Source organism: Larimichthys crocea, chromosome XXIII, assembly GCF_000972845.2.
Source record: "Larimichthys crocea isolate SSNF chromosome XXIII, L_crocea_2.0, whole genome shotgun sequence".
NCBI lineage: Eukaryota > Metazoa > Chordata > Actinopteri > Sciaenidae > Larimichthys > Larimichthys crocea.
Genome location: NC_040033.1, coordinates 13168507 through 13185279, shown reverse-complemented (window position 1 = coordinate 13185279; position 16773 = coordinate 13168507). Strand labels below are relative to the sequence as shown.

Genomic DNA, 16773 nt, shown 5'->3' with positions numbered 1-16773 from the left:
AGCGTTCTGCACAAGTTGGAGACGAGAAATTGAGGACTGACTGAAGCCAACGTAAAGGGCATTGCAGTAGTCCAGTCTGGAGCTGATAAAAGCGTGGATTACCCTCTCGAGATCCTGCCGACTGAGAAAAGACTTCACTTTGGCCAAGAGACGGAGCTAAAAAAAGCTCGTGCTGACAACAGAGCTAATCTGTTTGTCAAATTTGAGCCTATTATCAAATGTTACCCCAGGAAGAGGGGCCAGAGTGCCAGAGTTTGTGGTGAAAACATTCGACATAGATGGTGAACCAAACAAAATGCATTCAGTTTTGCTGTCATTTAAGTGCCGTGTCCAATGGCCAAAACAAACGTGATCTTCATAAGCTCTAGTCTGTGCTTGTTTTGGAAAAAAGAAACAGACTTTTGTCGATTAGCTCAGTTGGTAGAGCATCCGCCCCATGTACGAAGGCTCAGCAGCGGCACAGAGTTGTAATCCGACCAGCGACCCTTTGCTGCATGTCGATCTCCATCTCTCTCTCCCCACATTCCTGTCACTGTTCAGCTGTCTCTGTCAAAAATGCAGCTTGAAAAAGGCCTAAAGAATATATTTAAAGAAAAAGAAACAGACTTGAAGTTTTTGCAATTCAGCACCACAGACAGAGGTGTTTTTTCAACGGTGAAATGTTTCTGATTTCATTGGTTTTTAAATTCAAAATCCATCCAGTTAAACTTTTATGAATATCGTATCAATAGTTCAGATTTATCAACAGTAGTCATGATTCAGTACTTGCTAAAGTTTTAGTCTTTCAGATGTGCTCTGTCATTTTATGCCTCATGCTGCTCATCTCATTTTTAAGGTTGTAGCTAAACTTGTGAGCATTAATTAGACTACCATTCAAAACCATATGACAAGATTCAATCGAGATGATTCGAGAATCGATAATCAGATTGATTTAGATTCCTTAATGTTTCCAAGCCCCAGTCTTATACCACTTTAATATGTCTTCTAGCCTAGACCAGTCTGTCTGTATATTTTTTTCTGTCTTTGCCCCCCACCAACCTCTTCTCAGCAACCAATCTTTGTAAGGCAAGCCAGCCATATTGAACACCAGCATGGGATTATTTTGAAAGGAAGTTAATTGGTTCTATGCATATGTACCTCTGTGGAAGCGAGTGCGTGTATGTGTGGTTGTAACCAATGCCACACGTTTTTTTTTTCACGCTTCCTTCTTTCACCCCTTTTTCTTTCATCCTCTTTGCCTGTATTTGTCTTCTACTGCCAGTCAGAACATATTGTTTCTCAGCATGGCAGAGTTTAGGGCTGAAAAAGGGGCGGAGGGCATTGGAGGGAGCGATATTATGGGCTTCAGTTGCCAGATTGGCAGCAAATCATCTTTACGAGCACACAGTAGGGCAGAGAGAGGCTCACGATTTCTCCCTAACTTCTATAGAGGAAATGACTGAGGCCCATCCAGACCGCACCAACAGCCAGTGATTCACTGATTGCTCTGGTATTGACTCACAGTGCAAGCATTCACAGTGGGGGAAATGGAATCAAACTGCATCTTTTGTTATTTAGTATTTTAGTTTTCTGGCAAAAGTTATGGTATACACAAAAGTCCAGCGTTGTGTCATATGCGCAATAATAGATAAGCACACAGTTAAATATAGTTATACACTGGAAAATGATAAGGATATAAACGTATATTTGGTCATTTGTGCATGTTCACAGACCCACAAGCAAATGCAAATATATTTGTGTTGTGTTGAATTTGATCAGTGTAATTCTTCCCTATTTGTGATGTACCAGAAACAATTTCACACATGGGATCTCATGCTACAATTTCTCATTGCGGTGATATGCGAGAAGGTGAATGCGTGTATGGGTTATGTGTGTGTGTGTAAACAGTAACCAGTATGCTGGGAAGATTCCAGCTAATTAATTAAAAATGTCCTCTGAGAGTAGATATGGATATAAATACATAGCTCTGGGTGAAGTTATAATTTTCATTCAAATCATAACATTTACATTAACACATATTGGTTATTTGAGGTATTCTTTACATGTTATCACACAATATGTAACTGTGTGTCTAACAACACTTAATCATACAACAGTAATAGTGGGGCTTCTGTGGCCTCAACAAATTCACTTGATTAAGATCAGTTGCTAATTGGAGTCCAGGCATATAATTGTGAGGGTATATGCAGGTATAGATTATCTATCCATTTCACTTTCTGGCCATGATGGTACTATGCTTATCAACCTAATTACAAGTGGCAGCCAAAGAATTCCTCAACCCTGCAGCTTTCCTGGATGAATGGCCACTGCAGCCTGTTAATTTTCCAAATACTGTAAACTGCATAATTGGCATTACTGCAACACATATCTCACTCTCCAAGTTATCTGATTACTAGACCGCTTATTTCTTTTCCTATAACTGCCGGACAAAATTCATGTCTGCTTTGTTAGGCAGTTTCTTAAATATATGTATAACACTACTTTTTGGTAAGATACACAATTGGTGAAAAATATTGTGACAAATCCACACAGCTACATTGGATGTTAACAGATGCCCAGTATTGTTCAGAAAAGGCACATGCCATTGATCAGAACATCCATTGCTCCTAAAGTGCACACTTCCCCTGCAGTTGCACTATGTCAGTGTCACGCTTGCCTGGGCGTGAAAAGTACACGGTGGACTGGTTTTACACGCTTTGGTGTGACAGCATGTGTAGTTTAACCCAGACCATCATCTTTTCCTAAACCCATTCAAGTCTTTTGGTGCCTAATCCTAAACTGTTTCTCAACAAGCTTTATTTGAAAAGTCTAACCAGACATTGCATATTTATGTTTACTGCACTAGTACCCTGGGTCTTCAACGTGGGATCTGTGTCCCCTAGTTCTGTAGAAATGCTGCAATGACACTGCATTATAAATCAGCTTATTTGTAAAAAAATAGGCTACGATAGGCTACCTATAAATCCTAATGCATGGGAGCTAGCACTGTAGGCCACCCTACATGTTATTGTAGGCACCTTGCATTTGTGTGAGCTCCTTTGATACATATATACCCATAAACCAATAAGCCAAATTCCCAAATCACACTACGCTCTGTGCGTGATGGTATTTTAATCGCCTCTGAAATGAAAGCCATTCCCACCTGAGAAATGATGGGAAATAATTAATAATGCTCTGTTGCTCATTGTACAACAACCTCATTTCGCCTGAAGAGAATACAATTGGCCACCAAAGTCTTCTTTCCGTTACCTCACATTGATACTGCACCAATACAGAAGGAGGAAAGTGTGGCTGACAAAAATATAGTAAATGATGAGTTAATTAATTCAACAAAATAATTTTCACATAGAACGGAGAACAGTAATGATACAAGGCACAATAATGTGCTATAATTTTTCACTCACCAAACATGAGCTGTTCATTTTTGCTTTCTTTTTTTATGAGACTTTTATAGTGTACATTACGGTGCAGTTACTCTGGGATTCTGGTGAATTATTGGCCATATCTGCACCATCTACACTCTCCACCTGTTCAAATCTGTGCCTTTGCTGGATCAGTTGTCTCTACTGCAGTGCTTCACTACTGGATGTGTATTTATTTTCTATAAGACGCAAAGTGTTTTTATAGGTCTCAATTGACTGCCTTAATTTAGAAAGTAAACAGATTGGAATATTTTGCTTCACTGATAAGTATTCCTCACCACAAATCGCTACCTTTTGATTTCTTTTCTAAACACACTGACCTTCTGAACTCTCCTTCACTCAAAGAATGCGAGTGGAAGGCGCTTCATGCGGTCTTTGATTGCATAATGAGCCGCTCACTGGGTAAATCAGGTGCTAATTGAATTCAGATTGTGAGTGCAAATTGAATAAAAGCTTTGGTGCAAATTTGCCCTGCACTTTCACGTATGGATTTAGTCCACCCAATTTATTATGGAAGGCACTTAAGCTACGGGCCACACAAGATAAACTTAACAACACATACACATACATAAACACTTCCTCTCCTTTGCTCTCTCTTTATCATGCTTTTTGTATTCCCTCCTGCTATCCCTTGTGCCATACTCACACACAAATCTGTCTAAACACTGTCTCACCCTCTCTCTGTCTCTGCCAATTTGAACCTACCATTCCTTCAAAAACACACCCGTGCACACACAGTCTTTGGAAGGCAGAGTGTATCAGTGAGAGGCATAAGGTTATGCTTCATGCAGCTTTGAGCAGCACAGTCCTGGTTGAGAGTTCACTGAATCAGGCAGGTGTAACTGATCTGACCTGGCAGCAAGTGGGCAGGCCAAACCGTCAAGCCTATCGCCACAGGGTGACAGAGAGAGACAAAAAGGCAGAGTGACGAGGTGTTGATGAAATTGTTTTGATACAGAGTGAAACAGATGTCATACCTTAAAGAAGTATCGCATGAATGCTGCATCTTCTGCCAACACCAAACAGATATTCAAGTTGACATCAACTGCAGTAGTCCTTCCTGCAGTATTGAGGAAACTCTCAGCCTCTACAGTAAATAATTGTATGCTCATCTGGCTTTCTTGGTTTTATCGATGGAGCGAAACTAGTGCAAGCTGTGTTTTGACATGCTGAGATGTTGAGTGGGCTTATGTTAGGTCGTTCTATTGGTTCCCTGTACATCAGAGTTGGGGGGACAAGGTGGAAGAATATTTGTAACTAGATGGGAGTTAGAGACATGTCCTGCTGTTTTCAGATAATATTCCTTTCTGCAGCCTTTAATTTATGGAAATCTTGTTTAAATCTTGGGTGCAAACCTGCTGTTGCAAAACACCAAATGTGGGACTCAGTAGTGTCTAAAAAACACATACCATTCATATTGTTGTTCATATGAGTGTTAAATGTTGAGACACAGGGCTGTGTCAGTATGGATTTTCAGCAATGTGGTTATTAAAAAATACTATTGAGACTTTTTTCTCTCTCACCTTGACAGCAATGGCCTGAGCTTCTTCAGAATGACTGCATCCTTCAATTCATTTTCTGACTTTTGCCTTTTACGTAAAAACAGTTTGTGGGAAACATCACTTTACATTCATATCAGTCATGTAAAATCCTCAGCAAACTGTTCCCTCACATTTTCAGCAAAAATCTAATTGTTGCTTTTACATGTGACTAACTCTAATTAAATGCAAAATTAGTAATCACTTCAGTCAAGGCAACCAGGAACACAGCATACATTTTTAACCCCTTGGACAGCAATATTGTTTATAGAGGTCGGTGCTCTCATTTTTACTTTACATCCATATTTCTCTTGCACCATTACGATTGATTTCGCTGTTTAGAAAAGTAATATGACTGAATAATTTGCTATATGTCTCCGATCTATCCAGCTCACCAAAGTCTTTTGTAGTGTACTGCAAGTGTGTTTGGATACTCTCTCATTGACCATGTGCTTGACCTATTACTCTGCATTGCTGTGGTTGTAATTATTAATCACTGTCTCCCACTCGGTTTCCTCTTTTCCTCCAACATCCCTCCTACCTATTATCTCTTTCTCTTCTCTTCACCCTCTCTCTATAAATCCTCATCTAAAATGACACGTATTCATCTTACCCTGCGTGCCTTTTCAAAACTGCATCACAAAACACTAGAGGAGTCCAACCGGGGGCTTGTCCTGTCACCACCAACCTCCCATAAACCAGCCCGAGGCTCCATGGATTACCAATGACACAGAGAATCAGTCAACCTGAGCAGCCCTTTAATTACTGGGATAAATAATAGATGAACCTATACAGCAGGCCCACAAGGGTTTATTGAGCTGGCCAGACTAACTGAATGTTCAGCTGAGGAGGGTCCATGGTTACATCATTGGACTAACTGTAAAAAAAATAAATAATAAAGTGTTGGCAATGTTATGTAAGACAATCTGACTGCAAGGACTTGATTAGAAAAGTGGGAACTGCTGCCAGATGATTTTATTATTATTATTATTTATTTATTTTTATTTTTTTGAAGGGAGGGGGTAGGAATAGACAAATTGAGAACTTGGTTTCACTGGAAGGATTTAATGCAAATTATAATCTGTAAAATTGTCACACTGCTGAAAAGTGGGTCTTGACATTCTTAAATGTTTATTGAGTCCAAATGTTCTTAAAATATCCATCCAACAACTCGTAAAGCACCCATGGATGTTTGTAAACGTTTATGCTGCCAAATGTGTTTCTTAGTTTTTGTCTTCAGACAGCATAAAATATGACCACCATTAGCTGACACCAGAAAACAATTCCACATTGGTTATTGTTTTTATTTTTCTGGTTTTGTTGTGTGTTCTACATATTGTAAGTCTCAACATTGGAGACATTTTAAATTTGAATAAATGTAAATGTAGGGGGAAGCAGGGACGAAAAGGTACACGTGCGTGTGAGTGAGTGCATGTGTGGTTGAAGGTCTGTCTTTATGTGTGGTCGTTTCATCCAAAACATCTCATTATGCACTTGGTCTGTGCTCACATTGGCACAGGGCATCAGATCTGTTGACAAAAATTGTTTGGTGAGGGTTCCAAGACATGAAAAATGAATCTGGACCAAGAAATTTAGATTAACGGCTCAAGCAAAGAGCTGGCAAGCCTGGCGGTGGTGGTGGGTAGTTGTAGAGTGGTCGGGAAAGGCAGGCAAGGGATGGGAGGGTTGAAAGAGAAAAAAGCCAGAGTGAAAGTGTCTGGAGAGAATGAGTAGCATGAAGAGAGATTGTGTTTTTTTAATGAAACATCTTCCAAGAAGGAAAGAGCAAAAATAGCTAATTACAGCTCCAAATTCACCCACTCAAATATAAACCCACAGAACTGACATGGAGAGGGCATAAAAAATGAGAGGAAAGATATAAAGAAGGTTGAAAGAAGTGTGAGAGAGATGAGTTAGAAGAGAATATAATAACAAGATAGCTCACCCTCAGGCAGAGTTAAATTCCACATACACACTATATACATTTATAAACATGAAGAGAGTTGGTGGAAGCAACTCATCTTTCTTCAAGAGCTGAGTTGAAAAACAAGAACTTTTTGAGACTAGAGATTTGAATTGAAAAAGAGCATAAAAAGTTGGTTGAGTTTCCCTCCTTAAAAACTTAATTATCATCTAATTTAGAGAATACATGTATTTTAGCAATGAGAATCCACTAACATTTTTTAATATCTATTCCTAAGAGGGTTTCTTTTTTTTTCTTCTTTTTTTTAGCAAATTTCCTGTTTTGAAATGTTGCCAACTTGTCATAGAGTTAAATGGTCATTTTATTTCCCACCGGGTGTTGTGTGAATTGAAATTGAATGGGCTTGCATCCTGGAGTCTAGATGATTGTTATTCACTCCACTGCCGTCCCCTACTTCAGTGGTTCTTTACACCGTGTACCACCTCAGAAAATCATAAAGGGTGTTCACTGTGTTGCTGTATCCAGTCCAACAATGTCTGTTTTTTTGAAGACAGACTTCAATGTTTCGTGAATTCCTTGGACATCTCAGACATTTCGATATTGAACAGGTTTCTCATCCATTTGTTTGCTTCAGTCTGCACTGAGATTATTTGTGGAACTGTTGTCTGAGCGAGACCAGGTGTGCAATGATGTTGTCCCTGACTCCATCATCAAGGTTGTCAAATAGAAAACTCTCCAAATGGTAAATGGATTGTACTTATATAGCGCCTTTCTAGTCCTAGTCCTTTCTCTACTGCTTTTACAGTATAAATCTCATTCAACTGCTCATCAGTTTGAGGATCTAACCATTCATACGCATTCACACACCAATGGTGCAGCCTTTGGGAACAATTTAGGGTTCATTATCTCGCCCAAGGACATTTCGACATGCAGGCTGGAGGAACCGGTGATCGAACTGCCGTTCATCTGATTGGTAGATGACCCGCTCTACCTCCTGAGTGCACAGTATCTTCGCCTTTTAAAGTATATTGATTCCAGCATTTTTTTACCTTGATGTCGAAGCGCATTTTAGCATTCACATGCTTGTGTCTGTGTGTGCATGTGCATGAGACAAACTATAGAGGGAGCCACTCATAGAAAAACAGCTCCATTGCCCTACTATCGGTCACAAACTCCACTGGGAAAACGTTTTACATGTCTCGGTAAATAAAAATTTACAGCATCCAACCTGATGAAGTGTCCATGACTATCGCATGTCATACAGTCAGTGAGTCACACTTGTGTTTCCTTCAATTTTGTTTAGAGCAAAGACAGAAATGGCAAATTGTACTGAAGGAACAGCCATCTGTAATGCCAATTACTGAGGCCTTTTCTATGCTGTGGAACATCTGTTAATTTGTGTCCTATACCTCTTTGTGAAACCCACTAGGGACTTGCTGTTGTGTTATTCCAGGCGTACAGGACAACACGCATATGTAACTACTTGCTAATTAGCAAGTGGCTATTTGACCGTTTTTTAAACTTTTTCTCCCATGACCCCACGAAAAAGACATACAACTTCAGTGAGTTTTAAAGCATTTTTGTAATCCGTGTTTCTTTAGTTTTCCAGGTAAATTATACTATATATTACAAAGCAGTTGAACAAAACAGCTATAGTCATTTAATGCAGACAGTCTCTAGCCGCCATCTGTGACAGTCAGTTTTCTGATGCAACAGAAAAGAAATATTTTCTGGTTTGACAAAAACAAAATTAGGCTGTCAAGAAAACAGTCCTATATTTCCGAATGTATCAACATTGAGTACATACAAAATATATACTACCTTCCACTTCAGCTGCAGTAGTTCATTCCTGCATCTCCTCCTGTAGAATAAAACCTTTACTAGACAGGAGATCATCAGGCAGAAATAACTGAGATGGACTATATTGAGTCTATAAATATTACAGAAGAAATTAGGTCACTGCGGGAGGCTTCTACTGCAGAAAACACATTAGAGACCACCTCTCAATCTGCTCCACATGGACTTGTTGAAACTGAAACGTGAATGTGGGCAAACATGAGGAACACGAAGCAAAGGCCTAAGTTGCTCCTAGCCACACCAGAGACCAAAGCCATGCACAGACGGAGACTCTCACACTCACTGGCAGGTTGGAAAGTCAGACTGCATCTCCATGCAGCTGTTGGCACTTTTGACGGCTTCCACTGTGTTCATGACTTGAGTCCAGAAAAAACCCCCAAGTCCCCAAACTTCAGCATTCAGTGTTGTTGAGAGGACAGACTTGACAGCCCCATACCAAAACTCCACACACAATGGTTTCACGGTCATTAAATACACATAGCAGGTTTATGTGTAGTCTGCTCAGCAGTCTGGCAAAACACATTGAATGTTCTTCACTGGCTGACTGACTGACTGACTTACTGACCCCATTGTTGAAACACACAAACATACAAAAGGTGAGACTTTAGCAGATCTAATCCAAATTTCTCTTCTTCTTTATTTTAGTCTAACCCAGTTTTTTATTTCTGTCTGGAGGGGATCACGCATATGATCGTGTGTGTGTGTGTAGGTGTGTATCTGTCTGCAGCTAATCATCCATACTACTGGACCCATAAGCCTAATATTTTTTGTGCAAATTTATGACTATGCTCAAGGACCTAACATGGTTGCAGTGATTCACAGCTTTTAAAAAAGCCTATTTTATTAACTGTTCTTTTTTACTACCATTGACTGCGATATCCATCCAGGATATGTTATGATCCACAAAGTTTCGGCTTGATACAAAATAAATCAATTTCCAATTTTGTTATCTTCACCGCCATCTTGACTGTAAGCCAGTTGGCATTGTGAAGACCAGCGCTACTCTGCCTCTGATTGGCTTGTGCTTGTTTAAGGTTAAGGTTAAGGTTAAGGTTAGCCAATCAGAGGCAGAATGGGCAGGTCTAATGCAGCCAGGACACACCTGGTGGATATCTGCACTTTACTGAGCGCGTTGTTCTGTTCAAGAAATGCGTTGTGTTTGACCTTTGTGCTAAATACTTTTAAAATCACTGTCAAGGATATTTTCCTGAATGGCCAATGTGGCAGGTATGACAATTTATCAAAGGTTTGGCTGCCTGGCTGCTTTCCATGTTGTTATGCCACATTCTGGATGACAAAGTTCTGTTTTGTGGGTGCATTGACTATGAATTTATGCCAACTGATCTTTTGGATGTTGTGAATTTCACCCTGGAAGTATTATGATCTATTTGTATCCAACTCCTTTAGCTCCAGAGATGTGGCAGCAATGTAAAGCCCTTTGAACAAGCTGGCCAAACTTTGTCTATCCATGGCTGTGCTCCCAAATGGTGGCAGCTGGCTGACACATCTCACGGTCCTAGTTATTTACCTAGCTGGAAATGTCACTAAGAAGACTTTGGTAGGAAGCCATTTTCCTTTGCTCTCACCTCCTGTCTTCTTTCTTTTTTTTCATCTCACCTATCACTGTCTCTGTGTCCCAGCCTCCCTCACTACCCCTACCTGTTTCTCCTCTCTTATCATACAATCATGCGTAAAACTATCTGTCCCTCACTCCCCAGGGAATAGGCTGACATTTGCACTTGGATATTGTAGTCATTTGCTTGCCCTAAAGTACCTAAACATACAAAACCCTACTTTACACTTGAGACATGGACAAATATCAGCAGGTACAATCTCACACTTGAGTCCGGAGTGTATGACCATGTGGTCTGCATTCATGAATATGTCATGCTTTTTTCTTTTTTTTTTACACAGCAGATGCTGGTCACGTGCCACTGAGCAAACATGCACTATGGCAGGTGTTGCACTTGTGCATGTGGGTCTTTCTTCAATTACTTAATTGATACACTTACGTAAGCTTTTTTTCTTAATATTGCGTGAGTACAGTATGTGGGCTGCATTGTGATACACCGTATCAGTGAATTATTGATGCTCAGGATCCTAGATCTCTCTTAAAGATTAATTAGTAACAAAGATAAACACAGAGACTGCCCTTTCTCTCTCTCTTCTCTCTCACACACATTATATCTGTGTGGGAAAAACTTGTACTGCTATTTAATCATCTCAAAGCGATAAATCCCTTACGTGTTACTATTGTTGGGAAAAGTGCATTCCCTTTAAGATGTTTAAAAACAGACAATGTCAGATTTATTGCTAGTAATTTCAGGGCCACAGCCTAACCCAAATTCCCTACTCAGCTCAAAAAGCCCAGGCATTTAGTAGGGAAGCAGGGTGTCCTGATAGTTCTAGCACTGTAGTTTCAGTTTTCTGCAAGTTTGAATGCAGTATACTGTATATGTGTTATTATTGACCAAATCAGATATTTAAAGTTAGTGGCACTCTTCCACAGCTAAGATTACTGTGTTGTTGTAGAGAGCATAAATTTGACTTTCGAATTCACACAATTCAGATACAGCAAAAGCTTTTCACTGTGAGTCTAACCGTACTTAACAAAGAACAATGCACACATCTTGTAACTTTGTCTTGGCTGACAACTGTACACTTACGAGACACAGATTTCTGCGTTTCCCATTCATAAGAGTCACGTTTGCTTTTGTGCGTGTGCTTCACTGTAGCCACACACTGTACAGATTATCCACTGCAGGATCTAATGTCGGCATTCATCATTGATGTGGTTCAGGAAAGAACTTGAACTCTCTTTGAACAACTACAAACATGATTTCTGCCACAGTGTAACACAGACTTTGCATGAAGAAGCTTCATTTTCTTTCAAGTTTCAAGACCTCAGTAGTCTTCCTCCTTAAAGGTAAAGTGGTAGTCACGCCAGTTTTACTTTTTACATTCATGTGTTAAAGGAAGAATCAAGGTTTCCATTTAAGAAACTAAGTGAAATAGGACAGTGCAATGGACTAAATGCACTCTATATGTCATTGTTGCACAATACAGCACAGTACTAAAGCAATAAACTGCTGAGGTTAGAAAGCAATTCAGTTTCATTGTTGGAAAATTACTGAGATCCTGGCCTCATCTTTGACTAATGGAAGAAATTTGAATTATAATAGGGTATTGTACATCAAAGGCAAAAGCGACAATCCACTTTTTTTATATAGCTATAGATTCTAACTACATACTTAGTTCTGAAGGTTTTGATATATAAATGTAACTTTTTATAAACATTGCATTTAGGTACAACCAAATCAAACATTTACTTGTATTTAGGTGTCATACATTATGACGCAAAAGCACCGTAGCTGTATTTGTCATTGATCCACACATGGATACAAGCAGCATGTTGAAGATGGAACTGGGAGTCAAATAGATTGCCCTCTGGGTATGAAGTGCAGACATATGACTTAAATAATGAATATACTGTACAATGCGCAAGGAAAGGGATCCATCATATGTGTCATCATAAAGAAACTAGAACAGGAGGAGACCGGGGAATCAGCACAACCAGTAACAATATGTAGAAGAAATGAGTTGCACAGACAGAGGTGCAAGGAGGATGTAGGCAGCTAAACTGACCACCTCATTAAAATGTGGAACATGTCTGCAGATTTTTTTTAGGTCAGCTCTTGCCTATGGATGCTGTGCAGAATACTTAACGCACATGTACTGTGGCACAATCAATGCAAGCTGCATAAGTGCAAAATATATTTAAATCTAATCAGTCGTTTTGTAAACAGATCCAGTAATATTGTAACACCGCCTTAGGAGGGATAGTCGTTATCACAATTAGGGACTAAACCTTAGTTTCAAGAGGTTTATGTGATAATAGCTGAGTGCATAGAGGTTTCCGATTTCACAGGCAAAACATATTTATACCAAAGCGTGTTTTCACACATAATACAGCCAATGATGCTGCATTATTTTTCTTACTGTTTTCAAAAGCATTTCTATCTGGTAAAAGAGCATTAGCAGGTTGATTACAAATTATCCAGTCACTGAAGTCCTTTCATGTAGTGGTTTTCCCCACCATCAGAGAGTTAAGAGGGCTCAGAGGAAATAACGTGAGGCACTGAAGGAATGAACTGTATTTTCCGTCCCTCCCTCCCAGCCCTTATTCTAAACAATTCTATGTCTTTCTATGTGTGGGGGTGTGTGTGACTGACAAAGTATGTTCATTTACAGCTAGGAGAAGTCATTGTGAAACCTCTTGAGACTGAACTTGCAGGCAAGGAATTGTATGTGAATGAATAAGAGGCAATGTGGATATGGCTGCATCGGTTTCAGTCCGGTCAGTATTTGTGTCTCTGTGGGTATTGGGGGTGGGATTGCAGGGTCTCGTTTTCATGAATTAAGGTGCAAGCATAATTTCTGAGACACTTGAGCATGACCCTAAGATTTCTCCCAATTTCATACATCATACAAGAGTGGTGCACCGCTGGCAAAAATATAACCAACTCATCACTAGGTGCGCTGGCATCTAATAACATCAACACTCAACTAAGTCAGTTTGAAAGCATTGCACTCCATTGCATGGCTTACTGTACAAACTGCTGTCAGACTGCCTTCTCCCATTAGAAGCAAATGTCCATTCCTGCTAGAAGCAGTTGTAAAGGTGTAAATATAACCCCTTATATGCCCAAATATGAACACATTTTATGACTTTATGACACAGTTCTTCAAGTTTAATATCACTCCTGCCTAACCCCACTCCCTTTGATATTCCCCTTGTAATGTGCACTCAACAAATATAAACACAGCACTTTTGTTTTTGCTCCCATTTTTTTCTTGAATTGAAGTAAAAGATCTGAGATTTTTATGCACACAAAGGGTTTGTTTCTCACAAATGTTGTTCACAAATCTGTTAAATTCCATGTTAGTTGGCACTTCTCCTTTGCCAGGATAATCTTTTTTTTTGCATACCAAGAAATATCAGGGTAAGTAAGTCAGAAGAATACTAGAAAACAAATGTACTCATTACACAGCAGACGTTTTGACATGTCATAACAGGAAACTAATGTGTATCAATGATAGCTGCATTCCATTTAGGCAAGGTCTATTGTGTATACTGGTTCACTGTCACTGTTACTGGGACATTAAATGGAACTGAGCTGTTGTCACTGCCAAATGATCTTTTTTTCCCCAAGATAAAACTGCACATTTTAGAGTGTCTTTCTTTTGTGACCTGTCCAATAAGCACACCTGTGCCATAATCATGCTTTTTGCTCTGGATATGTCACACCTGTCAGGTGGATGGATTATCTTGGCAATGGAGAACTGCTCACTAACACATATTTTAACAAATTTGTAAACGAAATTTAAGGTAGAATAAACCTTTTGTGTGCATGGAAGTCTTTTATTTGCAAAACAGTGTAGTGCACATCAGTGTTCATGTCCTTAGTGATGAGCTTGCTTATCTAATGCTTCCTAGTGGATTTTACTACTGCACAAGAGTGTGTGTGCAGAGACCTCATTATTTTTTTGTATGTTTATAATGGAATACATGTGTGAGTGTGTGTGCCACCTGTCAAAACAGGCAGGGATGTAACATATGGACCTCTCTTCCATGCCAAGAGGGAGGCTGCAGACCATTACCCCTTCCATATAGAAAACACATACACACATACATTATCAGGTGTTGATAATGCTATTTTTTTCCTTGTGGGCCCACCTGTGACACAAAGCAATATGTCTAATAAGCCAACAGCCTAAACAAGTAACACGGCTTTGACTTTCACACACACTGCACTGCAGACACATGTAGATACTGTACACACGCACAGAGGTTCACACACACACAAACACCCATGCACACAAACAGTGGAGCTAGACAAAAAATCTATTGACTGCTTCTACCTGGCCTGACAGACCATTCACACTTTCTCTCTACGTAAAACCTAATGTACTGAAAGAGTGTGTTTGTGTTCATGAGCGAGTGAAAGGGGCGAATTGAGAGAGAGAAAGCAAACTGACTCCATGACTCTATGCGTATGTGTGTGTCAAGAATATATTTGTGTATTTGTCTGAGGTGAATTTTGCTGCCTTTATGTGCCTCCTACTATTTCTGTAGTTGCTTTCTTGGATTTCTGTGCTTTGAGTGCTCAGGGTTGTGAGTTGATATTGAGGTCAGCTTGGACTGGTCAGCACTACTACTCTTTCTGACTATTTTCTTTGGCTACTCCAAGTCACTGGATCCAGAGTTCATCCAGCTGAACAGGTGGACATTTGCATGTGTATATGCTGTGGAGAAGGCCACCATAAAGCTGTTGCATTATTTTAAATGATGAATTAATTACACAGGAGCATTTTAAACTTATACAACAACCATAACATTCTAGCATTATATTGTGGTAATATATAATATCCATAAATGTACCGCAGGAGGTGAATAAAAAACACACTGTTGCACAGAAAAAAGCAGGGCTTTACTGTACAGCACTGATCTTGCCTTGATAACAAAACCATAGTCACAGTTGTCTTCATATCACACATGGCCACAGCAAATAGTATATATCCCAAACTGTCCCAAACATCAGTGAAAAGCCAAGGGGTTCAACAGAATTGATAATACAGTATGTGAGTCACGGCAAGGCAGATTTATTTGTATTGTACCTCAACGGCAAGGCAATTCAGTGCTTTACATAAGACATAAAGGCAATAAGATAAGTTATAAATGGAAAAACAAGGCAATAAAAAGACTATAAAAAGCACATGCAGAAAGGTTTTGAACAAAACAAACCCTGAAAGTCCTGCATTCAACCAATTCAAAAGACCTAAGAATTGAGAGAACTGTATTTTTTAATTTTCTTTCTTCTTTTTTTTTTCATATGTGATTGCTGAAGGCCAGCACACCAGACCATCAGTGCTTTATAAACCAACAGTACAACCTTTTTGACAAACAGGAGAGCCAGTGTAAAGAGACCTGGAGTGATCTGATCCATTCGCCTGGTCTTAGTGAGCAGCAGAATCAGCTGCTCCCTCAGCTTTTTTGGTAGACCTGTGAAGACAGCATTACACTCTCAGCGCTGCCATCGACATCCAACTGGATGTTACATAGCATAGACATGGGTGATCTGGATGATGTGAAGTTACATAAATTAATACATTTTATTGCATTCCATAAACAGTATGACATCACCATAGCAACATATCATCACACGTGTTTTGTTTTGCTGTCTTGCCATTCGGATTGTTTTTCCTGTGCCGTCTAGAAGTTGTTCTAGTCAGTCTGCCATCCACCATCTGCCTGAATCCATGCAAATGCAGCATAAGAATTATCAGACCCTTGATTGTTAAATCTGATCTCATGGGACTGGAGCAGTCCAGGGTTGAACTTGTTTCACATATCTCTTTCCTGTTTTTTTTTTCCTTTCCTCTGAATCAATTTATGCATCTGCATCTGGTCAAGGCCAGGTTGCTTGTTATGGTGTGTTGATATTTTGCATTGCACTCTTGTGAGTGCACTGACGAGATGTTTTGAATGCCCCTGTGTTCAAGTCTGACTGACCTGACTTGGTTTTTGATCCACAAACAGCTTCATTCAAACCTCTGACTATGGTTGTGTTTCCTCTTTTGTGAGCAAGTCTGAAGTCATGGTTACAAACCATGTAAAAATAAATAGAATTCAGATTTTTCTACTGAGAGTACTTGAATTGAGTTAAGGAGATCTTATCTTAGAAATAATTTATTTAATTAACAGTTTTGCAATGTAGAATTGCTGAAAACTACACTGCTCAAAATGAAAGGAACACTTTTTAATCAGAGTATAGCATCAAGTCAATTCAACTTCTGGGATATTGATCTTGTCAGATAAGTAGCTGGGGGGATTGTTAATCATTTTCATCTGTGACAACCCCGAAAATAGAAATGGTTTTGCAGGTGGAGGCTGCTGACATTTTTTACCTGCTCATCTTTTCTGCCCAATTTCTCATCAGTTTTGCATTTGGCTAGGGTCAGTGTCACTACT

The 16773-nt window shown here is 39.5% G+C and overlaps 1 protein-coding gene across 1 annotated transcript in view; it reads left to right on the top strand.

Moving 5' to 3' along the window:
• Positions 1 to 16773, top strand: part of cntnap2a (contactin associated protein 2a) — a 280488-nt gene that overhangs the window by 100716 nt on the left and 162999 nt on the right. The gene's annotated exons all lie outside the window — the stretch shown is intronic.